The sequence below is a fragment of the Schistocerca gregaria genome, chromosome 10 (assembly GCF_023897955.1).
Source record: "Schistocerca gregaria isolate iqSchGreg1 chromosome 10, iqSchGreg1.2, whole genome shotgun sequence".
Classification (NCBI taxonomy): domain Eukaryota; kingdom Metazoa; phylum Arthropoda; class Insecta; order Orthoptera; family Acrididae; genus Schistocerca; species Schistocerca gregaria.
Genome location: NC_064929.1, coordinates 213613414 through 213627480, shown reverse-complemented (window position 1 = coordinate 213627480; position 14067 = coordinate 213613414). Strand labels below are relative to the sequence as shown.

At 43.7% G+C, this 14067-nt stretch overlaps 1 protein-coding gene across 3 annotated transcripts in view; it reads left to right on the top strand.

Moving 5' to 3' along the window:
* Positions 1-14067, top strand: part of LOC126293684 (keratinocyte proline-rich protein-like) — a 115912-nt gene that overhangs the window by 41502 nt on the left and 60343 nt on the right. For 2 of the 3 annotated variants that reach the window (XR_007552341.1, XR_007552340.1), the window contains exon 3: positions 11756-11931. The gene's annotated coding sequence lies outside the window, so the exon portion shown is untranslated. Of the gene's footprint in view, positions 1-11755; positions 11956-14067 lie in introns of those variants that run through there. The other variant, XM_049986977.1, reaches the window with a different exon arrangement.

Sequence of the window (14067 nt, the reverse complement as noted above, 5' to 3'; positions counted from 1 at the left end):
TTCTCGGATAGTTACGGGCGATGAAACTCGGGTATCGTATGACACCGATGAAACAAAACAGCAATCAATGGAATGGAGACACACTTCATCCCCAATGAAGGTTTAAGCCTAAGCAGATCTTGACACCTCAAAAAGTCATGTGCACCATTTTTTGGGACAGAAAAGGCATTTTGCTGATCCATTTCTTAACACGAGGCCAAACAATCAGTGCACACGGTCATTGCGAGACCATTAAGAAATTGCAGCGCACAATACAGAACAAGTGCCAAGGATTACTGCCAAAAGGTGTTGTTTTTTCCTACGATAATGCCATACCTCACACAGCGAATGTGACTTAACAACTCTTATGGGAATTGCACCGGGACGTGTTTGATCATCCTCCATACAGCCCGGACCTCGCTCCTAGTGACTTTCATCTCTTCTTACACCTAAAATCTGTCCTCGGTGGTCAACACTTCAATGGTGATGATGAGCTGAAAGAACATGTTACTATACGGTTGCATACACTTCTATGAAGAAAGCTTACAAAAACTTGTGCCACGCTATAACAAGTGGGAGGAAAGTGATGTAGCAGTTGTAGATTTTTGTACAATAAATATTTTTTCTGTATCTGTACACGTTTGTTTTATATAACCAAACAGAACTTATTTTGTGGACATACGTCGTACATAACCACATTACTTGATTTTGAAATTAATATTGTCTGCAAGATCATTTGTATACAATATGAACAGCAAGGGTCCCAACAGACTTCCCTGGAGCACACACAAAGTTACCTCAAACTCTGGCACTTTGTTGCGAATGATTTGGCAGTTTACCATTAGGATTTCAATACTTTCACCTGTGGGAGGAATTTCTTTCGATCTCATACTGCTACTTCTGGGTTTCCTACAGCTATCATTATCTGGATTGGATGGAGAGTTGCCTAATCTAAAAATCCCTTGTTTGCACCCCATACACCGTCAGCTACCTGAGTAGCAGCCTCTGATGTGTAGTACACACCTGACCCATTTAGAGGGACCCTACAGTTCTCAACCCTATTGTGCAATACCAGGAAGTCACAGCCTAGCTCGTCACAGAACCTTCAGAGTTTCTGGAACAGCTGTTTCACTCGACTCTGAGCCAAAGGGCCACAATTAGTTTTGGGGACAATGCTGCAAATTGAGAGCTTCGGTGACTCCGTGCAAGAGGCCGATCTTCTCAGCCTCCTCTGCCGGTCTCTGGAATGACTCGAGAATGACTGTGGAGCTTGTATGACAGGCATCATTTGTTCCAACAAGTGCCAGAATCTGCAGTCGATTGCAGCCTGTTCCCTCAGTGGCTGCTGGAAGAGCCTCTTCAACATGTCGAATTAGACTGACCCCCGGCATACACATCTACATCTACATCTACATCCATACTCCGCAAGCCACCTGACGGTGTGTGGCGGAGGGTACCCTGAGTACCTCTATCGGTTCTCCCTTCTATTCCAGTCTCGTATTGTACGTGGAAAGAAGGATTGTTGGTATGCTTCTGTGTGGGCTCTAATCTCTCTGATTTTATCCTCATGGTCTCTTCGCGAGACATACGTAGGAGGGAGCAATATACTGCTTGACTCTTCGGTGAAGGTATGTTCTTGAAACTTTAACAAAAGCCCGTACCGAGCTACTGAGCGTCTCTCCTGCAGAGTCTTCCACTGGAGTTTATCTATCATCTCCGTAACGCTTTCGCAATTACTAAATGATCCTGTAATGAAGCACGCTGCTCTCCGTTGGATCTTCTCTATCTCTTCTATCAACCCTACCTGGTGCGGATCCCACACTGCTGACCAGTATTCAAGCAGTGGGCGAACAAGCGTACTGTAACCTACTTCCTTTGTTGTCAGATTGCATTTCCTTAGGATTCTTCCAATGAATCTCAGTCTGGCATCTGCTTTACCGATGATCAACTTTATATGATCATTCCATTTTAAATCACTCCTAATGCGTACTCCCAGATAATTTATGGAATTAACTGCTTCCAGTTGCTGACCTGCTATTTTGTAGCTAAATGATAAGGAACCTATCTTTCTATGTATTCGCATCACATTACACTTGTCTACATTGAGATTCAATTGCCATTCCGTGCACCATGCGTCAATTCGCTGCAGATCCTCCTGCATTTCAGTACAATTTTCCATTGTTGCAACCTCTCGATACACCACAGCATCATGTGCAAAAAGCCTCAGTGATCTTCCGATGTCATCCACCAGGTCATTTATGTATATTGTGAATAGCAACGGTCCTATGACACTCCCCTGCGGCACACCTGAAATCACTCTTACTTCGGAAGACTTCTCTCCATTGAGAATGACATGCTGTGTTCTGTTATCTAGGAACTCCTCAATCCAATCACACAATTGATCTGATAGTCCGTATGCTCTTACTTTGTTCATTAAACGACTGTGGGGAACTGTGTCAAACGCCTTACAGAAGTCAAGAAACACGGCATCTACCTGTGAACCCGTGTCTAAGGCCCTCTGAGTCTCGTGGACGAATAGCGCGAGCTGGGTTTCACACGACCGTCTTTTTCGAAACCCATGCTGATTCCTACAGAGTAGATTTCTAGTCTCCAGAAAAGACATTATACTCAAACATAATACGTGTTCCAAAATTCTACAACTGATCGACGTTAGAGATATAGGTCTATAGTTCTGCACATCTGTTCGACGTCCCTTCTTGAAAACGGGGATGACCTGTGCCCTTTTCCAATCCTTTGGAACGCATCGCTCTTCTAGAGACCTACGGTACACCGCTGCAAGAAGGGGGGCAAGTTCCTTCGTGTACTCTGTATAAAATCGAACTGGTATCCCATCAGGACCAGCGGCCTTTCCTCTTTTGAGCGATTTTAATTGTTTCTCTATCCCTCTGTCGTCTACTTCGATATCTACCATTTTGTCAACTGTGCGACAATCTAGAGAAGGAAGCACAGTGCAGTCTTCCTCTGTGAAACAGCTTTGGAAGAAGACATTTAGTATTTCGGCCTTTAGTCTGTCATCCTCTGTTTCAGTACCATTTTGGTCACAGAGTGTCTGGACATTTTGTTTTGATCCACCTACCGCTTTGACATAGGACCAAAATTTCTTAGGATTTTCTGCCAAGTCAGTACATAGAACTTTACTTTCGAATTCATTGAAAGCCTCTTGCATAACCCTCCTCACACTACATTTCGCTTCGCGTAATTTTTGTTTGTCTGCAAGGCTTTGGCTATGTTTATGTTTGCTGTGAAGTTCCCTTTGCTTCCGCAGCAGTTTTCTAACTCGGTTGTTGTACCACGGTGCCTCTTTCCCATCTCTTACGATCTTGCTTGGCACATACTCATCTAACGCGTATTGTACGATGGTTTTGAACTTTGTCCACTGATCCTCAACACTATCTGCACTTGAGACAAAACTTTTGTGTTGAGCTATCAGGTACTCTGTAATCTGCTTTTTGTCACTTTTGCTAAACAGAAAAATCTTTCAACCTTTTTTTAATATTTCTATTTATGGCTGAAATCATCGATGCAGTAACCGCTTTATGATTCCCTGTTCTGCATTAACTGATTCAAATAGTTCGGGTCTGTTTGTCACCAGAAGGTCTAATATGTTATCGCCACGAGTCGGTTTTCTGTTTAACTGCTCAAGGTAGTTTTCAGATAAAGCACTTAAAAATATTTCACAGGATTCTTTGTCCCTGCCACCTGTTATGAACGTTTGAGTCTCCCAGTCTATATCCGGCAAATTAAAATCTCCACCCAGAACTATAACATGGTGGGGAAATCTACTCGAAATATTTTCCAAATTATTCTTCAGGTGCTGAGCCACAACAGCTGCTGAGCACGGGGGCCTATAGAGACATCCAATTACCATGTCTGAGCCTGCTTTAACCGTGACCTTCACCCAAATCATTTCACAATTCGAATCTCCGTCAATTTCCTTCGATACTATTGCACTTCTTATCGCTATAAACACTCCTCCCCCTTCACTGTCCAGCCTATCTCTGCGGTATACATTCCAATCAGAGTTTAGGATTTCATTACTGTTTACGTCTGGTTTCAGCCAACTTTCTGTTCCTAGTACTATATGGGCGTTGTGACCGTTTATTAATGAGAGCAGTGTTGGGACCTTTCTATAGACGCTCCTGCAGTTTACTATTAGCACATTAATATTGTTATTACTTGTTGCATTTTGCCTACTCCTGCCTTGCCGCGTCTCAGGAGGCGTCTTGTCGGGCCTAGGGAGGGAATTCTCTAACCTAAAAAAACCCCATGTGCACTCCACACGTACTCCGCTACCCTCTTAGCCGCTTCCAGCGTGTAGTGCACGCCTGACCTATTCAGGGGGACCCTAAGTTTCTCCACCCGATAGCGGAGGTCGAGAAATTTGCACCCCAGATCTCCGCAGAATCGTCTGAGCCTCTGGTTTAAGCCTTCCACTCGGCTCCAAACCAGAGGACCGCGATCGGTTCTGGGAACGATACTACAAATAGTTAGCTCTGATTCCACCCCGCGAGCGAGGCTTTCCACCTTCACCAACTCCGCCAACCGCCTGTATGAACTGAGGATGACCTCTGAACCCAGACGGCAGGAGTCATTGGTGCCGACATGAGCAACAATTTGCAGTCGGGTGCACCCAGTGCTCTCTATCGCCGCCGGTAGGGCCTCCTCCACATCTCGGATGAGACCCCCCGGCAAGCAAAGAGAGTGAACACTGGCCTTCTTCCCCGACCTTTCTGCTATTTCCCTAAGGGGCTCCATCACCCGCCTAACGTTGGAGCACATCTGGTGTCCTCCCCTGTCCCTCACTGCCATTTTCCTAAGGGGTACCGCAATTTGCTGTACATTTGAACTGCTGACGATTAATAGACTCCTGACCTTTTGCATTTGCCTACTCCACAAAACAGGTGCAGTGAGTCCCACTGGCTCCTTCAGTTTCAGCAAAAGACAATACCTCAAACCCGTCAGTTCAGCAAAAGACAGTACCTCAAACTCGTCAGTTAGGGGGATCGGTACAACTCCCTGAGTCCTCCCTGGTCTCTGTCCGTGCTGTACAGGATGCCTAGATCTACCATTGACAGGTCACTCACACTCAAGTGGACAAGTAATAACAGATTCTGTACTTTCTGCAGAGGAGACCGGATCCGTGGGAGAGGGTAGTGCTTGAGGTATTTCTGGTGCCAGTATCAGAGGTACACAACTCTCTGGAGCTCTTCTGACACACCTATTCGTAGCAGCTGCCAATCATTTGACAGCAGTCCTGTACAGGGGAGATAAATATGATATTGCAGTGTCTGTGTTCTTCAAAAGTACAATGCAATGTTCATTCAAACATGCACGCAAATTGTACTATTTATCCCACTGACACCAGGGAAGCGATTCTCAATTAAAATGTCTCTCCTGTATGATATTATACATAATTGATGTACAAGTACAGATTGTAGACACATGGCTGATGACTTATGGAAGTTTGGGTTCGGCTGTGAAATGTGCCCGGGCAGCCAAACGGTAAGGCAACAAGTTGCGATACATGGGAAATCCGGGTTCGAGGCTCAGTCCGGCACAAATTTTCATTGTCGCCATTTTGTTACAGAGCTGATGGTTGTCCATATTTGCAACTGCAAATTCATTTCCTGTATCTGCTTATATGGCTATACTTTCATTCAAATAACTTTACCACTCACATGCCAATAAATTAAAGGGTATGTTATGGCAAATCTCACAGCTTTCTTGAACATCACATCTTCACTGCAATGCCTGTCTCATAGTTACATGCATGACCTTGTCAGTGTGGCAACAGTCTTATGCCCTTACTTGGAAGATCTGAGTGCTTAACACTGGGGCTTTTACCATCGTGCAAACTGTCCAGTTTGCCAGACTGCTCGGACTGAATAAGAACTCGATCATATCTGAATCGTTTAGTATAGGGGAAAGCAGCCACTCTTAAGGATGAATTGTCCCCAAACCATCATTATTCACGGGAGCTTGCCGCTTACACATTTTGAATCTACACAGTATAAGGTATCGCAACAGATATTTTAAAGTGAAAAGGAACTATATGCATTTTTCTGAAGTCTTTTCCCCTACTTAAGCGGGCAACCTGGGCAGTGCCTCATGACTTTTCGAAAACAGGATAGTAATACAGAAACAATATGGTATTTTGTTCTGCTCTGTCAACTGAAATACTGATTACCATTGGTTATTTACTGTAAATCCATAAAATCCATTTTCAGTTTCAAAAATGTAATTAAGGAGTTCGCATTCTTGTTCTTCTTTGGACACCCTCCTTAAGCTTTGCATAACCTTTTTACCACTTACTGTATCTCAATTATTTTCCCTGTAACTCTGCTTCTCAGTGTGTTGAATGGAATATTAAATTGTGCTGCTGCTGTAAAAAAAAGCCACATTATCATTCTTCACCATGTCAATTGCATATCTAAACTAGTAGACTGTTTTCAATAAAATTTTTGTATCTATCCCAAACAAAACAGAGATGATTTTAAATCTAATTAATTAATTCAAAATTGCCACAAAGAAATGGAATTACACATGACAGCTTTGTATGTCAAAGGGTTTAGAAGTCAAAATACAATATTAAACTGAAGTGACAAATATACAGATGGCAGTGGTATCGTGTATACAAGGCATAAAAGAGCACTGTATTGGTGGAGCTGTCATTTGTGCTCAGGCGTTTCGCATAGAAAGGTTTCCGCTGTGACTATGGCTGCACGATGAAAATAACATCATTACGGAATTCAATATTCTGAGATCCACAGTATCAAGAGTGGGTAGAGAATGCCAGATTTCACTCATTACCTCTCACTACAGGCAATGCAGTGGCCGAAGGCCCTCACTTAACGACTGAGAGCAACCGCGTTTGCGTAGAGTTGTCAGTGCTAACAGACGAGCAACACTGTGTGAAATAATCACAGAAATCACTGTAGGACACAAAACAAATCTGTCAGTTAGGACAGTGCAGCGAAATTTGGCACAGGCTTTGGCAGAAGATGACTGTTGAAATTACCTTGTTGACTGAACAACATCGTCTGCAGTGCATCTCCTGGGCTTGTGACCATATTGCTCAGACCCTAGACGATTGGAAAACAGTGGCCTAATCAGATGAGTCCCTATTGTAGTCGGGAAGAGCTGACAGTGATGTTTGCGTGTGGTGCAGACCCCATGAAACTATGGACTCAAGTTGTCAACAAAGCATTGTGTAAGCTGATGGTGGCTCCTTAATGGTGTGGGCTGTGTTTAGATGGAATGGACTGAGTCCTCTAGATGTCACGTACCTGGAGACCATTTGCAGCCATTAATGGACATCACGTTCCCAAATAACGATGGAATTTTTATGGATGACAGTGCCAGTGTCACCAGGTTGCAATTGTTGTCAATGGTTTGAAGAACATTCTGAACAATTCGAGCAAATAGTTTGGCCACCCACATCGTGTGACCTGGATCCCATCCAAAATTTATGGGACATAAAATCCTGCACTGGCAACACTTCTGCAGTTATGGACAGGTATAGAGGCAGCAAGTCTCAATATTTCTTCCAGCAACTTGTTGAGTTGTTTAGGAGGTACCCTGTAACTTTTTTCATGTCAGTGTAAAAATGATATTTACTGATCAGCCAAATCATTATGACCAGTGCCCACAGCAATGTCGAATGCTGCCTGGTGGCCTTGCAGGCAGGTGATGTGAAAACAAAAGTATGTAAGCAGAGCAGACACAGATGGGGAACCACCCTACTGAAGATATGTGCTGCAGATGGGGAAATCCATTGAGATAAGTGACTTGGACAACAGGCAGATTATTATTACACAGAGCCCATGAACGAGTATCTCGAAAACGGTGAAGCTGGCCAAATGTTCACGTGCTACTGCTGTGAGCATCTTCGGAAAGAGGTAGAATGACATTGAAACTGCCACTAGGTCCTAAATGGTTGGACATCCACACCTCTTCACAGAATGTGGGGTTTGGAGATTTGTCTGCTCTGTGGATATGCGACATCTCTGCAAAAAGAGCACAATGCCGGTGCATCCGCAAGTGTTTCAGAGCACACCATTCATCGTACACTGTCAAACGTGGAGCTCTGTGGCAGAACACCCCCCACACGTCGACACGTTGACCTGACGACATCATCAATTACGACTGTGACAGGCACGAGACCGTCGGGATTAACGGAAACGTGTCAACTCTTCACACGAATCACATTTTTGCTACACTAGTTCGACGGTCGTCAACAAGAATGCCACCGTCGAGGGAAATGACGGTTCACAATGTGCAGTGCACCACAGACGCAGGTCAGTGGGAGCAGTATATGCTGTGGGAGACATTCTCCTGCACTCGCACGGGACTTGTAGTAGTAATCGGAGACACAGTGGAAATCGTCTTCACCGATGGCGATGTCGTCTTTCAGCAGTATAATTGTACGTGTCTCGGAGCCAGAACTGTGCTACATCGGTTCGAGGATCATTGTATGAAGTCACTTCGGTGTCTCAGTGACGAAATTTGCTTCACGTAAATCCTACGGAGACCATCTCATTCACTATCAGGCACCGTCACCGCGTATGCATATCAACAGCTTGTTATTTGTGTGAATTACATGATCTGTGCATAGACTTCTAATGGCACGTACCTCCAGAAACTTGCTTAAAACTGTTGGATTCCTGATATGCAGAATCAGTGATTATTTCACTCCAAAGATGGACAAACAAGATATTAATCAGATGGTCATAATGTTTTGGCTCATCAGTGTGTAACAACTCTCACTGGGGTAAATAAATTAAAAATAAACTGTTCAGGATGCCCACTTTTACTGACGTATTGCCGGCCGGAGTGGCCGAGCGGTTGTAGGCGCTACAGTCTGGAGCCGAGCGACCGCTACGGTCACAGGTTCGATTCCTGCCTCGGGCGTGGATGTGTGTGATGTCCTTAGGTTAGTTAGGTTTAATTAGTTCTACATTCTAGGTGACTGATGACCTCAGAAGTTAAGTCGCATAGTGCTCAGAGCCATTTGAACCATTTTTGAACTGACGGATTGTGTGGGCAAGTTTCCCGATTTTGTGCCACATTGCCATTAGTGGTTCACAGGCTGAAAGAAACAATAAGGAACTACATATGTAAACCAAAATATTTTGTTTTACACATTTGTTTTGTAAAAAATTATTACTTTCTATTTAAGTGAAGTAACAAGAATAACATAAATGACTTACATTACATCATATGACTGAAAATCAAAAAGGTTCTTATTAAAAAATAATAGGACCAGCTCTCTCCGTCAAACTTACTGAAGTATGAGTGTACTAGCACTAGTGTCACCACTTCTTGGCAGGGAACGAAAAAAATGTTTAAAGGACACTTTTCCTCTCAGGCCACTTCAACTCATCTTACTATCAGCTTTCTACACCCTAGTGACACGGAAGGGCAGCCCTCATAATTTGATTAACTTGTTATCCATTAGAGAAAAGCTAAACTGTACAAACTGAAAGAGGGGGGAAAGGAAAGGGAATGGACTATCGATATCTGCTGCGTCGGCACTTTGTGCAGCTACGAGTGAAAATGTGTGCCGGAGGGATTCGAACCGGGTATGTCCCACTTACTAGGCAGTTGCATTAACCGCTGTGCAACCCGAACCCAGTGTTTATTACAACTGTGCTGACTATCTCGTCAAGCGTCTCAGCTGACACACGTGTCTGAAAGGACAGACGCCGCACATTCATATAACTGATTTGCCACGATCAAATCTACTACATCCCGCACAGATGCACAGTTACGTGTGACCTCCTGCAGGACCCCCTCAGAATAGCAAAACAGAGAACGCAGACGGGGACTGCAGACAGGCAGCACTCGGTGAGCATCTGGGGCGGTGAGAGGCATTCCCAAACAGTCTGCACAGTTGCAATAAAAACTGTGTCCCAGTGTCGCAACTGGGAGACACTGGCTTCCAATCCCAGTCTGGCACACATTTTCACTCATTGCCATTTCACTCATTGCCACTGATATTGCACAAATTCCTGACGCAGCTGATTTCAGTAATCCCTTCCCTTTTCTTTCCTTTCTCCCCCCTCCTCCTTCAATTTGCATAATTTGTTTCACTGCTGCTGATTCCATGTGGTGTCTGTTGTTTTGGACTTGTCCAAAACAACAGACACCACATATTTGTGTAAAAGTTAAACTGTCGAGAAATACACTGCCAGAAATAAAATTAGTACACCTGGAAAGATGACACCAATTTTGATCCGATGTGGCATATGCCACCTGGGGGATAGGAGATGTACTAATAACGCTTTCGACATCATCCGCCGTCAGATAGTCTAATGGCACAGCTACGAGAGTGCCATCCGTGTCTACCCTTTAATAGGGAATGATCACAAACAGAAGGCCCAGTGTGGTGTAATGTGAGACACAAGCAGGCGAGCACGCCACAGAGATGCACTCTCGCTTCCTACAGTCTACTGAGCGAGTTTCAGAAGGATCAAATTGTGGCCTCACGAGTGGCAGGACAGTCCTTTCGGAGAACTGCCACACGGGTTGGACGTGCCACATCAGTAGGGCAATGATTCTGGTACCGGTGGTCACGTCAACATTCTCACACCCGTAGACGAGGTTACGGAGGTCCACAAAGCACAGATGCCGGACAGAATCGTCTTATTGTAAGGGCAGCAGTGGCAGATTGTACAGCTACCACAGCACAGGTGTTGCAAACATTATTTGCAGTAAGACTACAGGCAAACACACAACTAGCTGATTTTCCACTCAAACCACAGAACCGACACGTGCGGCTCGACTGGTGCCGTCAGAGGATCACTCGGCAATGAAAGCAGATTCTGCCTGCATGCTAGTGACGGTCGTTTCTGCGTATGACGTAGACCTGGTGAGTGCTGTCTCGTGAAGTGCATTCGTCTGAGACGTACTGGCCCCACCCTGGGCCTCACAATCTGGGGTGCAATAAGCTCCAACTCTTGTTCACCTGTGATGTTTCTGATGGGGACACTAACTGGGGCTCTGTACGTGCAGAACATCGTTAGACCCATTCTTTTGCCATTCTCGCAACAAGAAGGTGACGGGTCATTCTGACGGGATAACACCGGCCCGTAAAATGCCGACGAGCTCACCGTGCTCTGTGAGATGTGCAGCGACTTCCCCATCCGGCACAACCTCTGGACTCGTCTTCAATTGAGCACGTGTGGGATACGGTGGGATGAGAAGTGATTCGTGCGACTCGTCAACTGACAGCTCTTACAGAACTACGTGAACAGGTTGAGCGGATGTGGCGTAACATATCCCGGCACAGTATTTGCCATCTGTATGATAAACTGGATACCAGAGTCAGTGCCTGCATTGCCAGGTGTGGAGGTTACACCACATATCAATATGGGTGTTTCAGTGCCCGGTACCTCAGAACTGCTAAGGCTCTTCATCTCTAAATATAAATATTTTGAGTACTTCGTATGCACTGTTGCAACAATAAATCTTGAGTGAGCTGGAAACCTCTAAAACGGAGTACTAATTTTTTATTCTGGCAGGGTGTATTGAGCTTTATTGTTTATAACATACTCTTACTATGGACAAATGGGAGACTTAAAAAAAAAAGAAGGGACAGGGGTGGGGTGGACGGGGGAGAAAACCTTGAACCTCGTAATTGTAATTACTTTTGCAAACAATATACTTTCATTAAAATGTAACCTTTCACTGTAAAATGCTTCAATGTTTTTGAAGTAAAGGTATTTTTCATATTGGAATATTTGATTATTTGTAGGTTATAACTCTCCACAACTGTATGGCGAGACTGCTGTCAGTAAAGAAAGTCAAAGATTTCCTTAAGAAGCACCCAGCAACATTGTCGGTTCCGTACATGTGTTGAAAATTATTTAAGAGTGCCGACTCAACTTTTATAATGATTGCTATTATATTTGGAAAATTGAAAATTTTTTGGTAAATATATCTTGGTAACAGTAATACACTGTGATTAATTTCAGTAAAAAAATATTTGGATAACATTAATTTATTTCACATATGACTAGATGTATTTCATTTTTCATCTGCTTAAGCATGAAAAAGAAAATAGTTATTAAATAAGTAAGAACATGTCATTCTTATGTTGTGTGAATGGATCTATTTCAGGAATTTTATTAATGACTTAAAATCATCTACAGAAGCAAATTTGTTATCGTCAGTCATTCATCAGATGATATATAATATAAACAATTTTTTAAGACATGCCAGATAGAATCGTTTTGACTTAAAGACAAGTATTGGGAAGAAACAGACTACATCCTTACTTTTTTGACTAACTTTTCATCGTGCCCTAAGATAAAAGATATTCCATTCAAAGTGCCATCCTCATACTGTAAAGTGGTAGTCTGTAACTGAGCCAAATTGTACATTATCTGAGTTTATCCCTCTGCAGTCCTCACTCCCAATCTTGCACGTCATAAGTCCGTTCTGTCCACACCCCACCTGCTTCTGCAGTCCAGTCAGAGGAATTTCTTATCTGATAGAAGGAGGTGTCACAAGCAGCTGAAGTCAGCCCAGACAAATACTGCTCATCACATCTTTCACCTCACATCATTATCAATGGAAAGCATCAATTTGTTTCCCGTTGTAATCAAAATGATATTTTAATCAGAATTTTACATGCCCATTTGAGAGTACAGTTCCTAATTAATCTAGCACAATGTCTGTTTTACCAGTATGTACTATCCGGAACAGTAAAACATAAACAATATCTGTTTTATCAGTACGTACTATCAGGAGCAGTATAACTCGAACAATACTCAGTGCTCCAGTGATAACTCAGCAGTGTCGGTACACGGCAGCAGCAGTCAACATGATCCAGCGCAGAGCTGTAATGGAAAACAAACTGAAACTTTCCATCATTACCAAGCATCACGTGAAAAATGTGATGAACAGTATTTTGTTAGGCTGAGTCCAGCTAATCATTGCAGAAATGGAATTGCAAATATCTGCTGAAACACCAAGGATAATGAGCCTGATGATTCTTAGGAGGGAACCTGTATACCAACTCTGATGTAATAACGGTATTGAATTAACAACATAAGGAAAAAATAGACTGCTACTAATTGTAAAGATTACGCATTAAGTTGCAGATGGACACAACAAAAAGACACTTACACATTAGCCTTTGTCCAAAGCCTTTGTCAGAAAAGGAACAACACACACACACACACACACACACACACACGCACACACATATTCATTTACACAAGCAAGCACGCCTCGCGCACACCGTCTTCTCCAGCTGCTTCGACTGGCAGATGATGGCCGTGTGTGTGTGAGGTGTTCTTGCTAGTGTGTTTCTTTTTATGATGAAGGCTAATGTGTAAGTATCTTTTTGTTGCAACTTAAAGTGTCATCTTTACAGTAAGTAGTAATCTATCATTTACTTAAAATTGTTGATATTCCAACCTGAAGTTTCCACTGTTTAGTATAATATTTTACGTGCAAGTAGCAGATTGTCAGCCATGTATGTGGAAGGCCACCACAAAACTGTGCCTAACTACCAGTTTGATTCCCCAGTTGTGAAACACCACAATAACGTCTGCTTTTGTGCATTTTGGGCCTCTCCCCTTTGAACTGTGAAGGGTCGACTGTCATTCTCTTCCCCAACTGTACCCCCGTACGCCTCACTCTTTCCTTCTTCTTCCACTGTTGTTATATTGTACTCCTCTTCTTTCTCCTCCTGTCATCCTGGCCTCTATTTACATGCCATTACAATAATTAGTCAGAATTTTGCCACTGACACTCAGACCTGCCTACTTCCAAATCTCTTTCCTACCCCTTCTCAAACTGCACTTGCGAGGGTTAGTCAAAATTTTAATAAAAAACTGAAGTCCGTCCATAGGTGCATCGGACGGCCCGACAATACCGACTGACAGCCACGTCACCCTCGGCCCGTAGGTGGCACCAGATGCGAATACGGAGGGGCGTGTGTTTGGCACACTGCTCTCCCAGACTCTGTCAGTTTACGAGATTGGTGTCACTACTCCTCAGTCGAGTAGTCCTCGATTTGCCTCGCGGGGGACGAGTGCACCCCTACTGCCGACAGTG